The following is a 20,940-nucleotide window of genomic DNA, read 5'->3' as shown; positions in this document are numbered from 1 at the left end:
GTGTCATAAATAAACGTGATGCTCATGACATATTATGCACTCATCAATTTCCTTCATCTTATGCTTTACTTATGATTCAACCCCCTTTTGTCAATTATTTCTCCCCCTTTTCAAAAGTCTTTTTACACTTAGTTACATAAGACTAAAGGTAAGCTTTAATGCACAATTTCTCCCCCTTTGTCATAAATCTCCAAAAAAAGATATAAAGAATATAAAGGGTAGAAATTATGATTAATCAAGATTTGAACACACTATCATGAAAATGGTCCTTATATGGCACAAAGGTAATGGAGAAGTGTCATAAGTGATGTACCTTTGTGTTTTACCTTTTCAAAGGGGTGTTCCACACTTGTTTTGTATTTAGAGTTCATTTTGCAATCTCTTGTTGGCATAATTGTGACATAGGTCCAAGATATCAAATGAATATTGTCATACTAATTGAAAGATAAATCTTGATACCTGGAGTCTAGATGTCACCTAGCATTTTCTTATCATAACAAGAGGCAACATGAAAATTGCACAAGTATGGATTATACAACTAGTGACCATGTACGAAATATCAATTGAAAACACCAATTGATACAATTTTATAGATAAGCAGATCACTAATAGCATATTACACAATGTTCTCCTCAAGTTTAGTGCACACATATATATGGATTCAATTGATATCTATTGAGAGTACTTATTTGCAACTTAAAGTACCATTGGCATACAAGGAGTATCAATTGAACATAATCATGCAACATAAGGAACATGTGCACTATTTAATCAATTAAGTTCTAGACAAGAGAATTTATAAGCTATGCTACTTCAGACATTTGCAATCCAAAAGGATGTGATACATATTTACCAATTTTAGATGACGTTGGAGTAGCATATACAAGAGAAACTCATTCTCTTATGAAATGTACAGAAGATACATTTATTGGAGCAAAGAATCTTTGATACCCATCAAATTTTGCAGTGGAAGCGATTGTCTTTGCTTGAAGATTCCTTTCTAATTTGAGACTACACACATAATAGACTTGAAAATGAAGTTAGTCTCAAAGATTCAAATTATAGACCATTCTCCCCCTAAATGTATGCATATAAGTGATGAATACTTGTTTAGCTTATGCACTTGGACTTGTGAGGCCAGGGGATTAAGTTCTACAATTTGAACCTTGGTACAAATAAAGTATGAAAATATGAAATTGCACCAATTTAAGGAATTACTCATAATCAAAAGGTATACTAACAGACATGATATGCAATAATTTAAGCCAAGATTCAAGTGCAACCTTATGATGTGACTTAAGATATTGCATATACATGCATACACTAACTTGTAAGAGCCTAGATACACAAATGTAATACAATAGTTCATGGAGTGACACACCTTTGTTCCATGCCATATGGTCTTCATTATAATCATGAATTTCTATCTTAGCTTTTGATAGGCTTGACATTTCAAAGAGAAACTTATCCTCGTTAAACGATCAAGAGAAACTCATTCTCTTCAAAGAACTACACAAATTCACTAAAATAAAATGTTAGTCTTTAAGGACACAAGATATAGAATGAGCTCCCCATAAATGTATGCATCAAGTACTCGAATTACTTGTAACATGCACTTGATTCAATTAAGATTCTTAGAGGAGTTCATCATATATCTTGGTCAAGGCATAATATATTTGAAACAATTGAATTTATGCTACAGAACACATATCGTTCCCCAATAGAACTAATCCATGGGGTGACATGTGGTAAATATTTGATCATTTCCTTGGAACCACTCATCCTCATTTGATGTTCTCCAAGGTGTGAGACTACAAAACATGAACTTGAAGAAATCATTAGCCTCACAAGATATAGGCTAAACTCTTCCTCAATTTGTGCATGCAAGAGTACACAAAGTACACTTATGCACATCAACAATACGAGGTTAAAGGTGAAGTTTGCACTATATCTTGGTTTAACATAACATGCTTTACATAGATGATGAAAATTAAACCAATTGAAAGTTTAAGAACTGAAAGTATATCAATTAAAATCCTGAAGGGTAAAGCATGCTAATATGAACCTCAAACCTCATATGAATGATATTATATGATTATGTCACTACATCTTCATTATTTGGTTGAAAGAAAGAAAGAAATATAACTCCCTTCTTGAATCATTGTGATCTCTTTTCTCTTTAAGATTTCATCCAACCAAGTGATCATGAACTTCTTTCATCTTTTCTTGATTTGATCTTACTTGATATGATATCAATTGAAACTCAATGATTGAAACAACCAAGACTCTTATATTTGTAGATTTTGAATTCATCTTCAAAGAACTTGGGAGAACCTTGTTGAAACACTTAGAAAAGAGAGCATTAGAAACACAAGAGAGGGTTTCACAAATGATTATCCTTATATGTGAATGACAAATGAATCATCAATATTGAAACCCAAAATGATAGACTAAATTCCTTTAAATTAGTGCACACATATAGTTCATGTCAAAGTTATATGCACTATTGAACATTTTATATTGCAAGGAAATTAACCTATACTATGGTACATCCCACTAAGGATAGAATACTAAAGCAACTGAATGAGAGTAAGTTTTCATACCTTGGCCTCTTATCAACTTCATCTTACTTTAGTTGAATAGTATCCTTTAAGCTTGTGATTTATCCAATTTAAAACAAGCACCATCTCTTAACATAGATTTTCTATGGATAAACTCAACACAAGAGATGACATTAGTAGCACAAGCACTAGTTTCATATTTTGCAACCCTTTATATGTGGAAGGCAAGCGAGTTGCTAAAATAGAGAAACCTCATAGTATGGACTAAATTTCCCTTGAGCCCTCATGCACAATATATTTTGAATGACATGGATAATATGCATGGTTATTCAATGAAGTCTAAAGGGCTGACTTAATCCATATTATGGTGAGTGTCTAATAAAGAAGAATCAAATCCAAATTAACTAGATAGAGAATACGTCACATAATTTTGGATTATTGATCATATGATAATATTCATTCATCTTCCAATTGGACCTTTATTTCATAATCAACAACTGATGTATATCCACAAGTGCTTCTCTTTTTCTTAGTGGCTACACAAGTCACAAAAGAGATAAGATTTGAAAATAATATGCACTTGAGATTCAGTTGTTACCATCCTTGCTACTATCTTCGAATATGATTTATACATTCATTATCGAGCACTCAACTTGATCCATTGAAGTAGTGATCCTGCAAAACAAGTTTAAGCTTCGTATCTTGGTACCTAATTTGAATTGGGTCCTTTGAGATTAGTAGTAAGAGCCTTGAGTACCCACACAATCTTTATTGTGGCCTTTCTCTTTGTGTAGGCATCCACATATACTTGACAACCATCTTACATGGTTTCAAGTCAATATTTAATCACACAGATAAAAGCTAGAGTTAAGAATAGGAGCCTTTTCTCCTTTTCTTGATACATCATTGTGTTGCCTTCTTGATGATGAACCTAGCTTGACCTTGGGTGCACCTAGCTTATCAAGGTTAGTTGCACAAGCATTCATATCATAAAGACAAGTTATGCATGGAATTTACAATTTAGTGATCCAATTCAATGTGAAACATATGGATATCGATTGAAGTAGATTTCTAAGATATCAAAATATGGGTTTCCAAAATTTAGAGAGTATGGATCACTAATTGTACCTTTTACAGTTTAAAAATCATATCCATGTTAGTGCATATGTATGTGATGAATATCAACAAAAAGATTCTTATGCACTTTTAGAATTAACGATAAGGGAATTTTAAACTACATCAAGAGTAGCTATTTAGAAAACAAAGATTACAATCTATATGAATGAGATACAAATTTACCATTTTGGATTGTCTTAGTATAGCTTACTCAAGTGAAACTTATTCTCTATGACACAAGATATATAATGTTCTCCCACTAGATATGTGCATCAAGTATTTGAATGGCTTTCCACATGCACTTTCAATTCAGTTAAGAGTCTCATGAGGAGTATATTACATATCATGGTCAAGGCATGACAAATTTGCAATGAATTAACTTATGCCTAAGAATACTTACCACCATATAGAATGTACCATTTGTTATACCAATTTGACAGATCTTACTATCTGTGGTGGTGTCACCTTAGTATTCTTCTTTTCATCATTTGTGGAGACTTCTTTCTTTGTTATCTCTTTTCCTTTTAAAACTAGTCGATAAAACACTTTGAAAAGAGGTATTAGTAGTACAAGGAAGTATTTAATGAATGATGATATCTATATATGAATGGCAAACAAATCATCATTTATGAGGCGTAAAGGCATAAATTAAATTCCTTTTAAGTTAATGCACATGGAGCAGTGAATTCACAATATGCACCAATTTACAAATTTAAGCCAAAAGGAATTTAACCTTCATATTGACATTCCTTTCCATAGAATATATTATTACCAATTGAAAGAATGCCACTTGGAAGGAACTACTATTGATCAACTACCAATTGAAGCAATTTGTTCCATACCTTTGCCTTGAGCATTCCTAATCTTTCTTTTAGGTGAAGATTAACCTTTAAAGCTTGTGATTTTACCAATTGAAAGAGCACAATCTCTACTTATGAATTTCCATGAAATATCTTAAAATAGATTGTATTAGTAACACAAGCAATAGTTTCCTATTTAGCAACCTCTAGTATATGAATGACAAGAAGGTTACTAAAACAAGGAAACCTCATGATATGAACTAAATTACCCTTACAAGCATCATGCATAACATCAATTGTAAAAAAGATGAAAGTAGCATGATTATTTAATTAAGTTTACATGGCAAGTTTAATTCATAGCATGGTGAGTGATTAATGTAGAAGACTCAAAACCAATTTAAACAAGAATGAATACATCACATAGTATTGGTTCGATCTTCTTTGAATGTTGAATGGCACACTCCATTTGGGAAACACATTCTCATGTTGTGAGACTACATAAATACTTGGATAGAAACATTAGTCTCACAACTCTAGTCATATAAGAATTCCCCTTTTGGTAAGTGCTTTAAGAATTTGAATTTCTTACTTAGCACTCTATTCATTTAAGAACATGGGATAATCCTCTTTATGTCTAGGTCATGGCAATAATACGATAATAAATTTGAAATATGCCACAAGATACATACAACCAATTTAAATCATGTAGATTGTCACAATATAAAAATATAAACTTGCAATCTACCATATGATTGGAACTTTACCAAGGCACGGTAAAATCTTTTAAGTTCATTCTCAAGTGCTTTATTTTTCCTATGTGGTTACAAAAGACACAAAGGAATATACTAATTAAAAGCAATGTGCACTTAAGAATTAATTGTTACCGTCCTTTGGATATCACTTGGTTGTAGGCCTTTTGCTTGATTCCCACAAAGGTTAATCTTTATTCCCTACAACACAAGTTATTGCTAGAGATGAATATGAAGTTAATGATATAACAACTCAATTTATCTTTGGGTCAATCTTAAAGGATAGACAATGTAAGATTGATAGCTTGAGATAAGAATCAAGTTAAACTGCTCAAGCACCACAAAGCTTCATATCATCTCTGGGTACCTGCAAAACTTATTAAGTACATTTTGGTACCCATTTTTGGATGGGTCCACCAAGGTTAGCTAACAAGTACTTAGGCACCCAAATGGCCTTTGTGCTAGTTTTAGGTGAACTAATTACCTTTCTAGCACAAGAGTCAAATTTGGGTCTCCTAAGCATATTTGAATGTATTGACAAGTTAGGCTTAGGAGTTTTACCCTTTGGACAAACCTTGAATAGATGACCTCTTTCACGGCAATTGTAGCAAATGCGGTTCTTGTCCTTGCAATGCATTTGCCTTTTGCTTTCATCTTTCTTGATGGTCATCTTTCTTGATCATGCAAGGTCTTGGTTCTTCATGTGGGGGCATGAATCAATTTCATGACCCTTCTCCTTGCATCCATAACACCTTCTATCGCTTCTCTTTGATCTTTCTTTGTTGAAGCACATAGGTACATTGTTAGAGCAAATAGTATGAGCATTAATTTTCTTACCATAAATTTTGCTCATGCCCTTCTTGGAAAGCTTGGTATTATTTTGAAGGGGTTTTGTGCATGCTACGATTGTCCCCTTCTCAAGCTTTTTCACCATATTATCACAGTTATCTTGAGAAGGTTGAGCATGACACTTTCCCTTCAAAAGAGTTAAGCTCCTTCTTAGCCTTCCAACTTCTTCCTTGAGCTCTTTATTTTCTTGTGTGATAGAAATATCACTAATTCCTGAAATTTCTAGCTCAATGGAAGATTGGCTTTCTTGAGAGCAACATTTGTTAGCACATGATAATATAGTTTCTACTTGAGTACATGTGCATATGTGAGGTTGGTATGATTTCAAATTAGTTAACACAACCTCATGAGCCATTTCTAACATGATATGTGAATCCATAAATTTATTATGAGAGCACACAAGCATATCATGTTTTTCTTGCAATGCTAGATTTTCAATATTTAGCCTTTCTATCGTGTTCTTGAACATAGCATTTTTATTTTCTAATTGAGCAATATATGATGAATGATTAACAACTTTAATTTGCTCAATTGAAATGTCTTCATACCTTTGGACCAAATCATCATGAGAGCACTTTAGCTTCTCATGCTCTTTGGTCAACTTCTCTAAGTCTTCGATTTTTCTGATGAGGAAGTCTTCTTGCTTATGAAGCATTTCTTTTTGTTCTTCCTCTCTTTTCATGAGTTTGAGCAAGCTCATACGATATTTCTTGCTTAGCTGAGCGAAGAATTGTTGAAGATCATCCTCATCTTCACTATCACTTCCTTGCTCCTCCTCATCCTCACTTTCGCTTTCACTGTCACTCCCATTAGCAATAAAGCACATATGAGAAGTGGATTTGAAAGACAAACCTTGTGAAGAGGTGGATTCATCGTTTGGTCTCCATCGATCATTTTCTTCTTCAATTTTGATCTTCGCCTCATCTTCCTTCATTTTGAGGAACATCCTTTCGGCGATTCTCATGGCAAGATCTATTGCCCTAGGATCAACATCTGCAACAAAAGATGAAGTCGAGGCAACCTCAACTTTTTGAAGCTTAGAAGCACTTTCGTTTCTTAGTCCCCCCCGACATGATCTTTTCCTCACGCGGTTAAGCGTTAGAACGAGGATTAGGCTCTGATACCAAGTGAAAGTTGCCTAGAGGGGGGGGGGTGAATAGGCAAGTTAAATCGTTTTCAACAAAAACTAGAAATGAACTGGGTAAAACCGGTTCAACCGGTGTCAAAACCGGTTCAACCGATTTGCACGAGCTCAACTAAAGAATGAGATATAAAACTGAATTGATCTCGAAATCCACCCAGTTAACTTTGGAAATGATATGTTCTAGTTGATCCACATGGTTCAAAGTAGTAGATCTGAGAAGGGCACTTCTCAAAATCCACACACCAAAAAGATATAAACAAATCTTCCACGGAATGGTGAGAGAACGAAGAACACAAACAAACACAATGAGCAAGAACACACGAGACACAAGATTTATCCCGAGGTTCGGTCACACCACCAAGGTGCCCTACTTCCTCGTTGAGGCACCCACAAAGAGCCGGGTCTCTTTCAACCCTAATCCTCCCTTTGCCGACCACAAAGGTCAAGCCCACACACTAATCTTTGCTCAAACGAGCGGGTAATACAAACTTTCTTGTGGTCTTCCACAAGATTTGGAGACTCATAAGAGACACCTAGTCATCTAGGAGCTAGAAGCTCCAAGAGTAATGAATCCACAAAGAACTCGATGTAGTACCAAAGCTCGAATGAAGAAGAGTAAGAAAGATTTGGAGATGAAGCACAAAAACCACAGCTCTCAAACTCACTCAAAGATTTCTCTCCAAAGATTTGAAATGGGAGAGACAAGAGGTGTGTGAGAGAGAGTGGGAGGTGTTTCTCAGGTTAGAAATGGGGTTTGGGTCGTGCTCTACTGTAGGGGAGAGAGGTAGGAGTGAGTATATATAGGTGGGGCTCCAAAACTAGCCGTTTTTGACTTTTCTGCTCAAAAACCGGTTCCAAAACCGGTTGAACCGGTTTTCAAAAAGCTGCGTACAGCTTTTTGGCTGACACAGCAGACTGGCAGAAAAAGTGAACAGTGCAAAAATTGGTTGAACCTGTTTTAAAACCAGTTGAACCGGTTTCCACCAGACAAAAACCGGTTGAGTGTCCGGCTGAACCAGTATTTTCTAGAGAGCAATTTTGGCTGAGATAGACTTAAAAAGGTTGTACTACATACTTTCACTAAGAATTAACAAGGGTAAAATGGAAGTTTTAGATCAAGGATTTTGAGCTTTAGTACCAACACCAACCTTCTTTATGGATCCCCCTTGATAGTACGACGATTCCTATACTCAAGTCAAAGAAAATATAATTAAGTAAACTCCTTGAGTCATTGGTGTCTCAAGTGTGATTTTTCCATGATGTTGCTTCATAAGGATCACAAACATCTTTGTCTCACCTTATGAAGCAAACACAAATCGAGCCTGTGACTTGTGCCATTTCACCATATATGAGTTCAAATCATGGCTTCAAGTCACCTTACTGATGCATCAACATGTTGTAACTCTTCATAGCTGATTAGTTCATCGACTTAGTGCAAGTACACTCTTCTTCACCTTAGCCATGGTACCTCGGTCTACAAGCCGTCGCTTGGCCTTCACCTTCGCTTAGTTCCTCGAAGCCCTTTCCTTGCTATCTTCACCCTATCAAGCCATTCTTGAGTCACATCCTATTGAGCATCCATTGAGAGAATCATTTCTTCAATATTGTGAACCTTGCTCGAATGTCATCTAGATATAACTGCTAAGATCAATCAAGCTCTAGTTTGATTCTCATATATTCATATATGGACTAATAGTAATATGGTCAAGCCAATTCACGATTCCTCATATTTTATTCACTTTGGCTTGACCAATCCTCTTAATCACTTCAACCTCTATTATGATCATATTTATGCATAGTGATTTCTCAGGACTTGTCCATATATTCAAACCAATATAGAGACCATATTATATCCATTTGCATTGTCTCACTGGTTATTTGACCTTGTGTTTAACCTTGTTCACTGATCATTATACACTATTCAAGTATGTTCATCATACTGAATTTCCTGTTCAACACTTAGCAAACTTGTTAGACCTTTAAATGTGTTGTTATCCAAATCACCAAAACTCACAAAAGGGATGAATGCACTTTCACAATTCGAGACAGATAACGCTACTGTTTCATAGAACAGACATAATAGCATACAAAATACATTCATCCAAAATACCTTCAACCAACAAATGGCTACTGCTCCAGACAGATAGCGGTTCTACATACTACATTTGGAGCATTACATACAAAATACCTTCATCCAAACCAAACACGAGCTCACAACTACATGTTACGATCATTTATCTCTTCGAACCTGTAGTTTATGACACGATAGTGCTCATCAAATGAGACATTAGCTTTATTCTCTTCCCACTTGAGGTCATCAAAAACCATTTCCCATAGCTCTGGATCTTCTGTACTGTAGCCGTCACAAAGTTCATCATCATCTAAAGGATGTTCATCATCTACAGAAGGGTTGTCATAAAGGTCCCAACTAGGATTCTTTGTTTCCAGATCTTGTTCACAGACAATTGAAGTATTCTCTAGCTTCTTGCACACATGTTCCAGATGGCCGCAAACCTTTCCTATCTTGCCACCTTCTACTTCTGGGATAGTGGAACACAATTTATTAACCGAATGCAACAGTGTAGATTGGCTCCTCATTTCTTGAATATCGTATGTCAACGAATTCTTTATGTTCACATGATACTTGAAATCGACATTTTCCTGTGCAACAACCAGATGATAATCACGACGTACAAAGATATCAGTTTCCTATCAGTTTCCATGTACCCTATCTAGCAACAAAACATAGGAGTGTATGAGTTTGATAATACGTACCACATTTGATGAGACCTTAACTGCTTCAACCTTGTCGACGGCAATGGCGGCGAACTGAACCGCAGCCTTGGCCTCCTTCTCTGTAATAACGACCGCGCATCTCGCCTCCGAAGCCGCGATGGCAGCAGCACGCACCGCTTCTACAACATCGGCAACCACTTGGCTCGGAGGAAGATCCATCCGTAGAGGAGCAAGGAAAGGCGGCTAGGTTTCTGGATTGGGGAAGCAGCCCGCGTGAGCACGAAACGACGGCTAGGGTTTCTGGATTGGGGAAGCAGCCCGCGTGAGCAAGTAACGGCGGTGCCAGGTTTTTGATGGCGTGAGAACAGAGTGAATTAAATGTTGACAAATGACGCAAATCTCTGTCTGTTGTCCATATCAGGAATAGTCTGTCGGCTGCATCTCCAAAACATACAAGCCATCGCCAACGCCTCCATTTCGTCGAATCCCCTTTTCTCTTGTTCCATAATGGCAATTCTCTCCCGGGAGCCAGCCACTACTCCATGCTCACGTCTCGCGAGGCACGTGAGCTCAAGCCGAGAGTCGAACCCCTCTCGCTGAGAACTGGTCACCGTCACCCAGGAAGCTCATCAATCACCATCGCTGCTGGTCTCAGTCTCCCAATGCCATGAACTCCGATGGAGAACAAGCAAGGTGAGAACAACTAAACAAATATTGATTGATGAATATGAGGCAGTGTCGTAGTGAGCACTTTTTTATTAGTTTTGCAACGATAACCCTAGTAGTTCGTCGTTCCGTAATTAACTAACTTGACGGTCCACACAAAGGGGGAATAGGGACGATGCTCTGAACTTGGACCCGCCACCAGATCTGCCGGCCAAAGTGCCATCTCTAGTAGAAAGAAAGAACTCCAAGCGTCCTCCCATACTCAAGTTGAACAGGACTAGGACCACCAAGATGAAAAGTCATCTTGCGGTCGAAGGAGCTCTGTCGGCTCCATCAACTCCAAATACCACTTCCTCCGGCACCAGTGCTCAACTATTAAAGTCTTTGGGGGTTCGATAAGCATGTCATTGCTCTTTTTATTTTAGATACTGCTTTCATAGTTACTAGTTAGTTGCCCGTGCGTTGCAACGGTATACAAAATATTCAGCAAAATGTTATTGCACAACAATTACATAAAAAATACCACGTAAATTATCGATCTCAATATCTCATAAATTCTTTGGCAATAATCAATACAGAACAAAACTGATACATATCAAATTATATTACAATACAACAATAATGTCATCTTAAAAAATGCAGAGTTCAAAAATGGGTTCCATTCAGGTGCTACAAGTCCATAAAGAAATAAGAAATCATTGATGTAGTACTTGAAAGGCACATTGCTTCACCAGCTCTCTGTAGAATGTCCATGTACAACCTCACGCATCAGAAAAGAGAAACAATAATTTTCTCTCCTTACTTCATATAAGCAATGACTCATGACTACTGCAAAAGTACCTGTTGGAGAAATATTGACTCCTAAAAGTTGGCTTAGCTCAAGGGCCTTCCGTGCTCTAGAACACCTACCTAAAAAGTTGGCAAACCTTAATAACCTCAATAAGAACTTCAGCAACACAATTAGAAGGGCCACGCTACATAGTGCCTTTGTCCAACCCTTAACTGTGATTACTGATGGCCATATAAAAGGTGTAACAAAAATTATAATAGGATGAACTGTTCACTATTAATATAACAGTTATCTACAACATTAAAAAGTTGATAATAAACCTTTCCAGAATAAGATTGTCTCATAGATATTAATTTTCAGAAAACATGTTAAGTTGAATGCAGATAATGCAACATAAGTCGAAATAATCAAATGCATGAGTCTAATGAATGTCACATAATTTGGCAGTCTAGTTAAGGACAATGTCTATCAAAGAACAAGTTTTGTCGAATACATTCTTGATATATAGTAGGAACTTTTTAAAAATATCCCAATACATGGATCTAGTATGCGACAATTATAGCAAAACAGTGTGTGCAGATGGCACAATGAACTACTCATCGTTCATTAAAAACAGAAACGAAATCTTCAGGGTACCTAAAAAGGAATAATAATTGTGATGCATAATCTTTGGATGGCACAGTGATCCCAGCAGCGAGCCACAACAATATTCAGCTCCTGAGGCAAAAGCATCGGCCAGTTAGTTACCTCCTCACAAAACACGGTGAGAATAGCAAAAATTTTGTTACACCAAAAACATGCAGTAAGACTACAATGAAGGTGATAAGACTGCAATGAAGGTGATATATAACATGTAACAAAGGACCAAAGGAGCGCTCGTCCATGAAGTCAATCCACCCATCGTTTACACTTCCAATGCAAATCATATCCCTACAGCCAGACACATATCATGACTTACTTTTATTACCCTATGTGCTTCAGGTTTCATATTTGACTTGGGATTTAGAAAATAGGTAGGGATGCAAGGGACATGTGGTAGTGGGTGTTCTCTGTTCAGTTTCTTCTCGCCCAGCAGAAGAAGAACATAATGCAAAAAAAATTATAATTATTTTAAACACAACTACAGTTTCTATCGAAGCACTGCTCTGTTGTCAATGTCCTTCTACAAACAGATTAATATCATATTAATTCAATCTAAACTAAATTATGTGAAAGCAAAGGACCTCGCAACCAATTCCTATTACATTAAAAACAGTAAACTTTGTTACTGACGTCATTATCAACTATCTAAGGAGGTATAACCACATAACCAAATTTGAAGTATAAGTTCATTACTAACCTCACCAGATGTTATGTGACCAAGAAACTTGTCCTCAAATTCTTGGCACAACTCCAAAGCAACTGCTGGGGTTCCTTCGGCACTTTGTACCATAGATTCTCCCAACCTTGCCAGTTCATCTTGCACCATTTGAGACTTACGGCTGAAATTGCAGCACAACAAGTGGGTTTCATTTTAGCAAAATATGAATTAACACCATCATAGTGAGAAGAATTTGTGTCCCAATATATAGCATTTATATCTAAGTATTAGATAGCAGATACAATGTTATTGAAAAACAAGACATAATTCTTACCCACTCAATAGGTTAGGAACCCGCACTTTCATTAAAACTACTGATTTGCTTAGCAATTCTGTCCACCAAAGCAATTCTACCAAGCTGTCACTAAGTACTGCATACAAAATCAAATATATGTAACTGTTTAATTCACCATGAGGAGATTCAGTTCAGATGTGTTTGTACAAGTTAAAAAACAAAAGTTGGATGCTCATGGTTTTTTGGACGAAGATGGAAATAATAAGAAAACTCACTTCTTTTCCCCCACTGATGGGCGTGTGCGCACTGCGGCCCTAGCGGAGGCAGTGGTCTTCTCCTTGAGCTGGACAAGGGTTTGCGCCAGCGTACCCACCAGGAAGATGAGCATGGGGATGGGGTGGCGGGGCCGGCGGCGTCGCTAGAGCCGGAGAAGAAGGCCAACTCGTGCTGGCCACCAAAGTGTAACACATATAACAATATTAGGCCATACGCTTATTCAAAAACAAAGGAGTTATATATAGTACTGACACATACCAACTTGAGGATCACCATTGTTTGTATCAATATTTACAAGCATCCCCTTAATTCAACCAACAGGAGGACGCTGATGGATCGCTACAGATTCTAGAACAAAAACAAGAAGATGAGACAAACGGTAAAATCAGTAACAATCTAAAAAACTCACTATGAGGGATTGCCCTCTCGATCCTCTCCTCCTTCACCAGCAGGAGGACGCTGAGGGTTGTGCTTCTAGACATTCTCGTGACCCTGCTTGAAGTGGCGGCGCTGTGTGTGCCCACGCTTCAGCCCACCACTCATCTTACCCCTCTGTAGCATGAGTGCGCGCTCCTTCTCCTCCTCGCCGGCCTCGCCATGTTCGGCTAAGCATGGTGCTAGATCTGTGGAGCCGTCGGAGGTGTCGCACGCTCGCCCCGCCTCCCTTGCGGGTCTGGGAGGTGTCGCACGCTCGTCGCCACCGTGCCTTGACCGATCTTGGCGTAGGCGATCTTCTGTTCTCCTTGGCCTTGATGACGGCGCCATCGCCGGGCTTCTTGAGGGGGGTGGGGGGTTGTCTTGGCGAGCGTGGATCTGGGGGGTGGCGTTGGGCAAGGGCATGGCCTTGACTGGTGTGGTGATCCCCTCGGGCGCCGATGGAAGGGGATGGTGGGGGGAGGTAAAGTGAGTTCGTCGGTTGGGGTTTCCGCCTTAGGGTTTGAGGCGTTGCTTCGGCGCTTTGAGTGTCGACAAGGTTGCGTGATGGAGTAGGGACACGGGTAAGAAAGTCTTACGGTGAGAGAAGCTCTAGGCGGCAGCGGTTGAGATATCTAGGCGGCGACCTCTCCGGACTCTAGGCTTTCCTCCGGCCCCCTCCGAGCTCCGCCTGTGCCCGTGCTTCTTCCCTCCAGCAGTGGCCTGCTCGCGTTAGGTCCCCTTCGCCTTGCCCTTGTGAACTCCCCTCCACCCTACGAGGATTTGGTGGCGCTGATGGCGCGGTATCGACCGAGGATTTGGTGGCGCTGATGGCAGGGCGCGTTTGGGGCATGAGCAAGGACGCGTGGGGGAGGACGCAATAGCAACAGAACTCTATCATAATGCAACACTTTGCATGATGATGATATAATGTAATTATGTAAACCATTCAGAATTATAACTATTAGAGTTATGGTGGTTGAATTGTAATGGAGTCTTTGTGTAATGGGCTTAGGCCCAACAACTCTGTTATAAATATATCACCCAACCCTGATTAAGTTTAGGTTTTCAGTCTCTAACTATAACAAATTTATTACAGCTATCCTCTAAAATAAAACAACTCATCTTACCCCTCTGTAGCATGAGTGCGCGCTCCTTCTCCTCCTCGCCGGCCTCGCCATGTTCGGCTAAGCATGGTGCTAGATCTGTGGAGCCGTCGGAGGTGTCGCACGCTCGCCCCGCCTCCCTTGCGGGTCTGGGAGGTGTCGCACGCTCGTCGCCACCGTGCCTTGACCGATCTTGGCGTAGGCGATCTTCTGTTCTCCTTGGCCTTGATGACGGCGCCATCGCCGGGCTTCTTGAGGGGGGTGGGGGGTTGTCTTGGCGAGCGTGGATTTGGGGGGTGGCGTTGGGCAAGGGCATGGCCTTGACTGGTGTGGTGATCCCCTCGGGCGCCGATGGAAGGGGATGGTGGGGGGAGGTAAAGTGAGTTCGTCGGTTGGGGTTTCCGCCTTAGGGTTTGAGGCGTTGCTTCGGCGCTTTGAGTGTCGACAAGGTTGCGTGATGGAGTAGGGACGCGGGTAAGAAAGTCTTACGGTGAGAGAAGCTCCAGGCGGCAGCGGTTGAGATATCTAGGCGGCGACCTCTCCGGACTCTAGGCTTTCCTCCGGCCCCCTCCGAGCTCCGCCTGTGCCCGTGCTTCTTCCCTCCAGCAGTGGCCTGCTCGCGTTAGGTCCCCTTCGCCTTGCCCTTGTGAACTCCCCTCCACCCTACGAGGATTTGGTGGCGCTGATGGCGCGGTATCGACCGAGGATTTGGTGGCGCTGATGGCAGGGCGCGTTTGGGGCATGAGCAAGGACGCGTGGGGGAGGACGCAATAGCAACAGAACTCTATCATAATGCAACACTTTGCATGATGATGATATAATGTAATTATGTAAACCATTCAGAATTATAACTATTAGAGTTATGGTGGTTGAATTGTAATGGAGTCTTTGTGTAATGGGCTTAGGCCCAACAACTCTGTTATAAATATATCACCCAACCCTGATTAAGTTTAGGTTTTCAGTCTCTAACTATAACAAATTTATTACAGCTATCCTCTAAAATAAAACAACTACAAATAGAAATGTGATTGAGTGTCAGTATTCCTGACAACATAACAGAAAAACTGTTGTTACATAGCAGTGCTACTGTGTCTAGGTGCCACCAACCTGTTATACTTGAGCAGCTAGTAGGGAATGTAGTCAAAGCTACCACGAACTCTTTTCAAACATAAGAATTGCCCATAATCATTATTTATATATCATTTGTACCTATTCCTATCCCCCACCCCCCATAATATATCACAATTTAAACCAGAGAATGATAAAAACATTTATTTTATAGGAAGAGACAAAAACATTTATTTTATAGGAAGAGACAAAAAACATGAAAATTAACTGTAGGAAGTAGCAACAGTAGAGCTATAAGAAACAACTGCCAATACAATGTATAAAAAGATCCATGTTTAGCAGGTAGATCATGTCGAGAAAAGGAGTACCTGAACTTGAAGCTCCCTGGCAGAAAAATCAAGCAAGTCACCCAACAATCTCCTTTTAAAAATAGGTAATGATTCTTCACGCCTTAAAAAGAACAGAAAGTATAAGGATGTCACAAAATTGCAGAGCGAAAAACACCAGTAACCGAAAAGGGTAATGGTAAACATAGTGCAGAGGAAACAAATAGTGTTGCCTAAGAAATTTTTGAAGCAAATCCAAAGATTTTAGTGCAGATATCTTATAGTGAATTCTGAAATTATTTCTTGAACAAGTACCCCGATATCTAGCTAACCTACAGATTTTTAAGAGTGAATGGACCACCTGATCCAAACGTAGCGAACGAATACAGCCTGGTGGATCAGGAGCATCCATGCCAGAATCAAGTACTCATCGTATTCAGGCTTTGGACGTAATGCTTCTCCTTCTTCGGTTCAGTACCTATCAAAACATCATCCGTCTTCTCCCTAGGCAGCGCAAAAAGAGCATCAGTACCCCATCGAGCGCCGCGCATCCTCCGAAGACGGGCAACTTGTTATCTAGAAAAAAATCATACCAAAGAGTAGTAGAGAAGAGATTTCTGCATTTAAAAGGGGAGCAGAGTGTTTGACGTCTTGCCAGCTCATGCTTGGAGTGCCAAACACGCAGACGTAGCAGCTCCGAAGCAAACTCCACGACTCAGCCTCCTCTTCCTAACACCATCCGGTCCATCTAGCCGTCGCCGCCTCGCATCCTCCACCTCCCCGGATCCCACCGCGATGGAGAAAGACGATGAGTTCGGCGACCTCTACACGGACATCCTCATCCCCACTCATACCCCCCAATCCACCTCTTCCTAGCACCATCTGGTCCATCCAGCCGCCGCTGCCTCGCATCCTTCACCTCCCCAGATCCCGCCGCGATGGAGGAAGACGATGAGTTCGGCGACCTCTACACGGACATCCTCATCCCCACTCATACCCCCCAATCCACCTCCGCGCTATCCAACCCTGTTCTAGTCAAAACCCTACACCGCCCGCCTCCACACCCTAATCCTACCCCCGTGGCAGCGGCAGCAGAGGAGGTCGACGATGACTGGCTCCTAGGAGGGAGCGAATCCATACCTGGGGTCGAACCGACCGGCGATTGGGCCGACGAGGACGACGATGGAGGGGAGCCCGCACCTCCCGCTTGTGAGGATGGTGTCACCACCGCCGTTGGGGCCCGAGGGGAGCGACCAAACAGAGCTAGGGTTAGGAGTGTAGCGGGCTGCAGCTTTGAGGCGGAGCGAGAGAACATGGGCCCGATGTTGCGTAGGCGTCAATGAAGGTGCGAGGGGGGAGGATGTTGGAGGCGGGTGCCTCTACCGGCCAAGACGTTAGTCGGCTGGCTGCCACTGTTGGCGGCGGGCGGCACAACTGTTGGATCACCTGGGGGCCAAGGAGGATCTGGGAAAGCAGGGACGGTGCAAAGTGAGGATTGCCGGTGGCGGCAGCGGGGCGCCAACGCGCTCACCCCTCAGGCCAGATGCCGAAGATGACGACCCAGGGCGAGGCCGCGTGCCCGCGAGCAGGAGGGAGATCTGGAGCTGGGCGAGGCCGAAGGGGCAGGGGCGGACCACGGACGGATCTGGGCGAGGAGCGGCGTGCCAGACCACTGGAGGCCGGAGGGAGCTGCAGCGGCTGTAGGGAGGTGAGCCGGGGCAGAAGCACGGACGCGGGGCGATGGAGGGTTTCTTAGGATTGCGCGAGAGGGAGCAGGGACGCGGGCGCGAGGTGGAGGATGGCAGAACCATGCTTGTGGACGCCTACAATAGTGCCTTATAGAGTAGTAAAGAATATGTTTTGTACCATATTCGTTATGTTATCCTGTTAACATGGTTGTTTTGTAGGTGACGGTAACAATGGAACTACTACCTTTTGGAGTTATCTTCAAGAAATCAAAGATAGGATTGAGGTACTAATTTTATGATAAATGAAATAAAGCTTGTTGCATACTCTTCCGAGTTATATGGTGAATTCATACATTCCTTGATATTTGTTGTAGGGTCTTGCACTAGTTGATTAGACCAAGAACTAAAGAAAGCGCACATGTGACACATGCTTGTCTTTTGGTGATTTGAAACCGTGTTTGCTTCAAGATGAGTGGATGAACAAGTTCTTGTGTCGAAATATGAAACTGTGTTGCTGAACAAGATGAGTGGTTGTGAACTATGAACTATGCATTTTGTAATGGTCACTAGTGCTTAATTGTGTTATGAAACTATACATTATGTTATGTACTGGTCACTGGTGCAGTGGGGGCGTGATGCTTAAATGGTGCTAGTGAATTATGTATTTTGTGATTTATGAACACTGAACTGGTCACTGTCTATGTTGTTGTCTTGCTGAAATTATTGAAACTATGTATTATTGAAAGTATGCACCTTGCTATTGTTGTGTTATTGAAAGTATTGAACCGTGCTGCTGACCAGCTGTTGTCTTGTTTAATGAAGCAGGTACGGGGATCCCCGTGGGAAAAAAAATCCCCGCTCAGGGACGGGTACGGGAAAAATCCCCTGTGGCTATTTGCGGGGCCGGGGACGGTTCTGGGAGATCAAAACGTGACGAGAAATTTCTTATTGCCATCTCTAGTAAAAACACATTTATGTTCGTACAAATATGATGTCAAAAGATCAGGCAAACAGACCATGTCATTTGCAGTTTCGAATAATCATAGAATCCATAGCATCAGTACAACGTTTAAAGATTAACGAACAGGCAGTCAACATCTCACATATTAAAGTTCACACTCGTTGCTTCTAGTCCATATATATTAAAACGATTCTAGAAACATTTTTTCATTAGAAGTTTTAGAGCGGCATCATGCTCAGATTTAACTTAGACGTTCCAGACGTCTTGTACTCTTGTGTGAGGAGGCGAGTATAGTAAGTGTCGAGCATATTTTCAAGCGTTTAGCATAGACACCTTCCTAAACGTTTTCAAACTTATTAAATTCGTCTATGTCTGTAGCACTTCCTTTTGATTTACCTTTGCCATCGTATGCTAGTTTTTTAGCCGCCTTCTGACCCACATCGGCCGAGGAAGGCCAAATTCTTCAGCACAATCTCCTTCAGTCCTTCTGCTGCATTGTTGTTGTCCATGTCTTTCCTCTTATTCCTCACCTGGTTGTTATATCCAATCCACTTTGCTTGGTTACGAACCATATACCAGACATCCATTAACACAAAACTTGTCCCATTGTGATCTAGTTGATACCATTTCTGTGCTTCGTCTATCCACATCTGATCATAATATCCTCTGCTGAACACTCTCCTAGCCTTCAGCCAGTAGTCGTTAAACTTGTTTGTCCACTTGTTTATTTTATGCCACCTCTCCTTCACCTGAGTTCTTGTCCTTAATCTATTTGTCTCGGTGGTGCGGTTGTATTCATCCGCTACGTCCTACCAATATTTGTCGCTTTTCTTGTTGTTCCCACAAATTGGGTCAATAGAGGGTTTGAGCCAAGCACTCATCTCTAGACAAGGAATTAAAAATCTAAATATATCAGTGTTACTCCTTTATGCAAGCAAGAAACTACTACATGAGTTCAAGTTTTAAAATTACCACTCTAACATCTTCTTCCTGTTTCCAAATCATCCTTGGCCCCTTTCTAATTCTTCAATTCCAACATTGTTCTTGACCTCAACATCTTAGACATGTGACGTTGTTCCATCAAATTGAGAATTCTCTGGAAGATTTTGTTGCTGATCATCCATCATGAAATTCACAAAGCCTTCGGAGCTCAGAAGAAATAAGATGACATAAGGTCGCACAATAGTATAAAATCCGTTGGATCATCCTGGTTCAGGTTTAAAAGAAATGTACTCGGTATCACACTATATTTCCTAAGTTAAGTTTTAAATTCAGTTGGATCATCCTGATACGGCCACCTTATTTCTTTGTATGTGATTTACCTCCAAGAACACCAATTCTTACAGCATTAGAGGTTAGTGCAAATAGCTTCAGTCACTACACCTAAGCATTAATAAAAGGAATAAACAGTTTATCAAGAACTCACGACACCGGCAAAATCACAGCATAAATCCAAAGTGGAAACATGTTAATATGTATGTTCATCACTAATAAACAACAATTTTCATCATTTATATATACAACCCAGGGTTCACTACTTAGACAAATAATGTGGATGTATGCAGAGATCGAGCACCTAAAAACAGCATGAATGAAGAATAAAAGCTTATTTTATGATTGAAGCCAGTTGTTTGTAATGTTGCAGCTGCAATCCATAGAGACAAAAACACTGTAAAAACATTAGAAGCTGGTATGGATTAAAACCAAGTGAGTACACACCAATTGAGTACTCCATGTGGGAACCTGTAAACCCTAAAGATGTGATTTCTAAGACTTTAGCCATTCAAATTTATGGTTATGTGGTTTATTATTGGAGCATGTTTCCTTTTTAAATGAATACCAAATAAACATATGCAAGTATGCACCATGTTGAAATTTTGTTTATACAATAAACTCAAACTTAAATTTAAAACACATTTAGCTTTGGATTAAAATTTAAATTCTAAAAATGTAGGAGCATAAGAATAAAAGAACAGTAAAGGAAAGGAAAAGAAAAGGATAAAAGAAATTGGGGATCAGGTTGTTCTGGGCCAAAAACCTGTGGCCGACCCATCTACTTCTCCCCACACTTTCAGCCCGGCTGGAAGTGGGCACC

At 40.4% G+C, this 20,940-nt stretch overlaps 1 long non-coding RNA gene across 1 annotated transcript in view; it reads left to right on the top strand.

Annotated features, from left to right (window-relative positions):
- LOC103638248 (uncharacterized) overlaps positions 1-18,566 on the top strand; it is a 65,385-nt gene extending 46,819 nt beyond the window's left edge. The window contains exons 3-4 of the long non-coding RNA XR_558649.2: positions 18,104-18,168; positions 18,259-18,566. This is a non-coding gene — a long non-coding RNA (uncharacterized lncRNA). The remainder of the gene's footprint in view (positions 1-18,103; positions 18,169-18,258) is intronic.
- Positions 18,567-20,940: the final 2,374 nt, after the last annotated feature.

This window comes from Zea mays, chromosome 1 (genome assembly GCF_902167145.1).
Source record: "Zea mays cultivar B73 chromosome 1, Zm-B73-REFERENCE-NAM-5.0, whole genome shotgun sequence".
Classification (NCBI taxonomy): domain Eukaryota; kingdom Viridiplantae; phylum Streptophyta; class Magnoliopsida; order Poales; family Poaceae; genus Zea; species Zea mays.
This window is presented reverse-complemented; position numbering and strand designations above follow the sequence as displayed.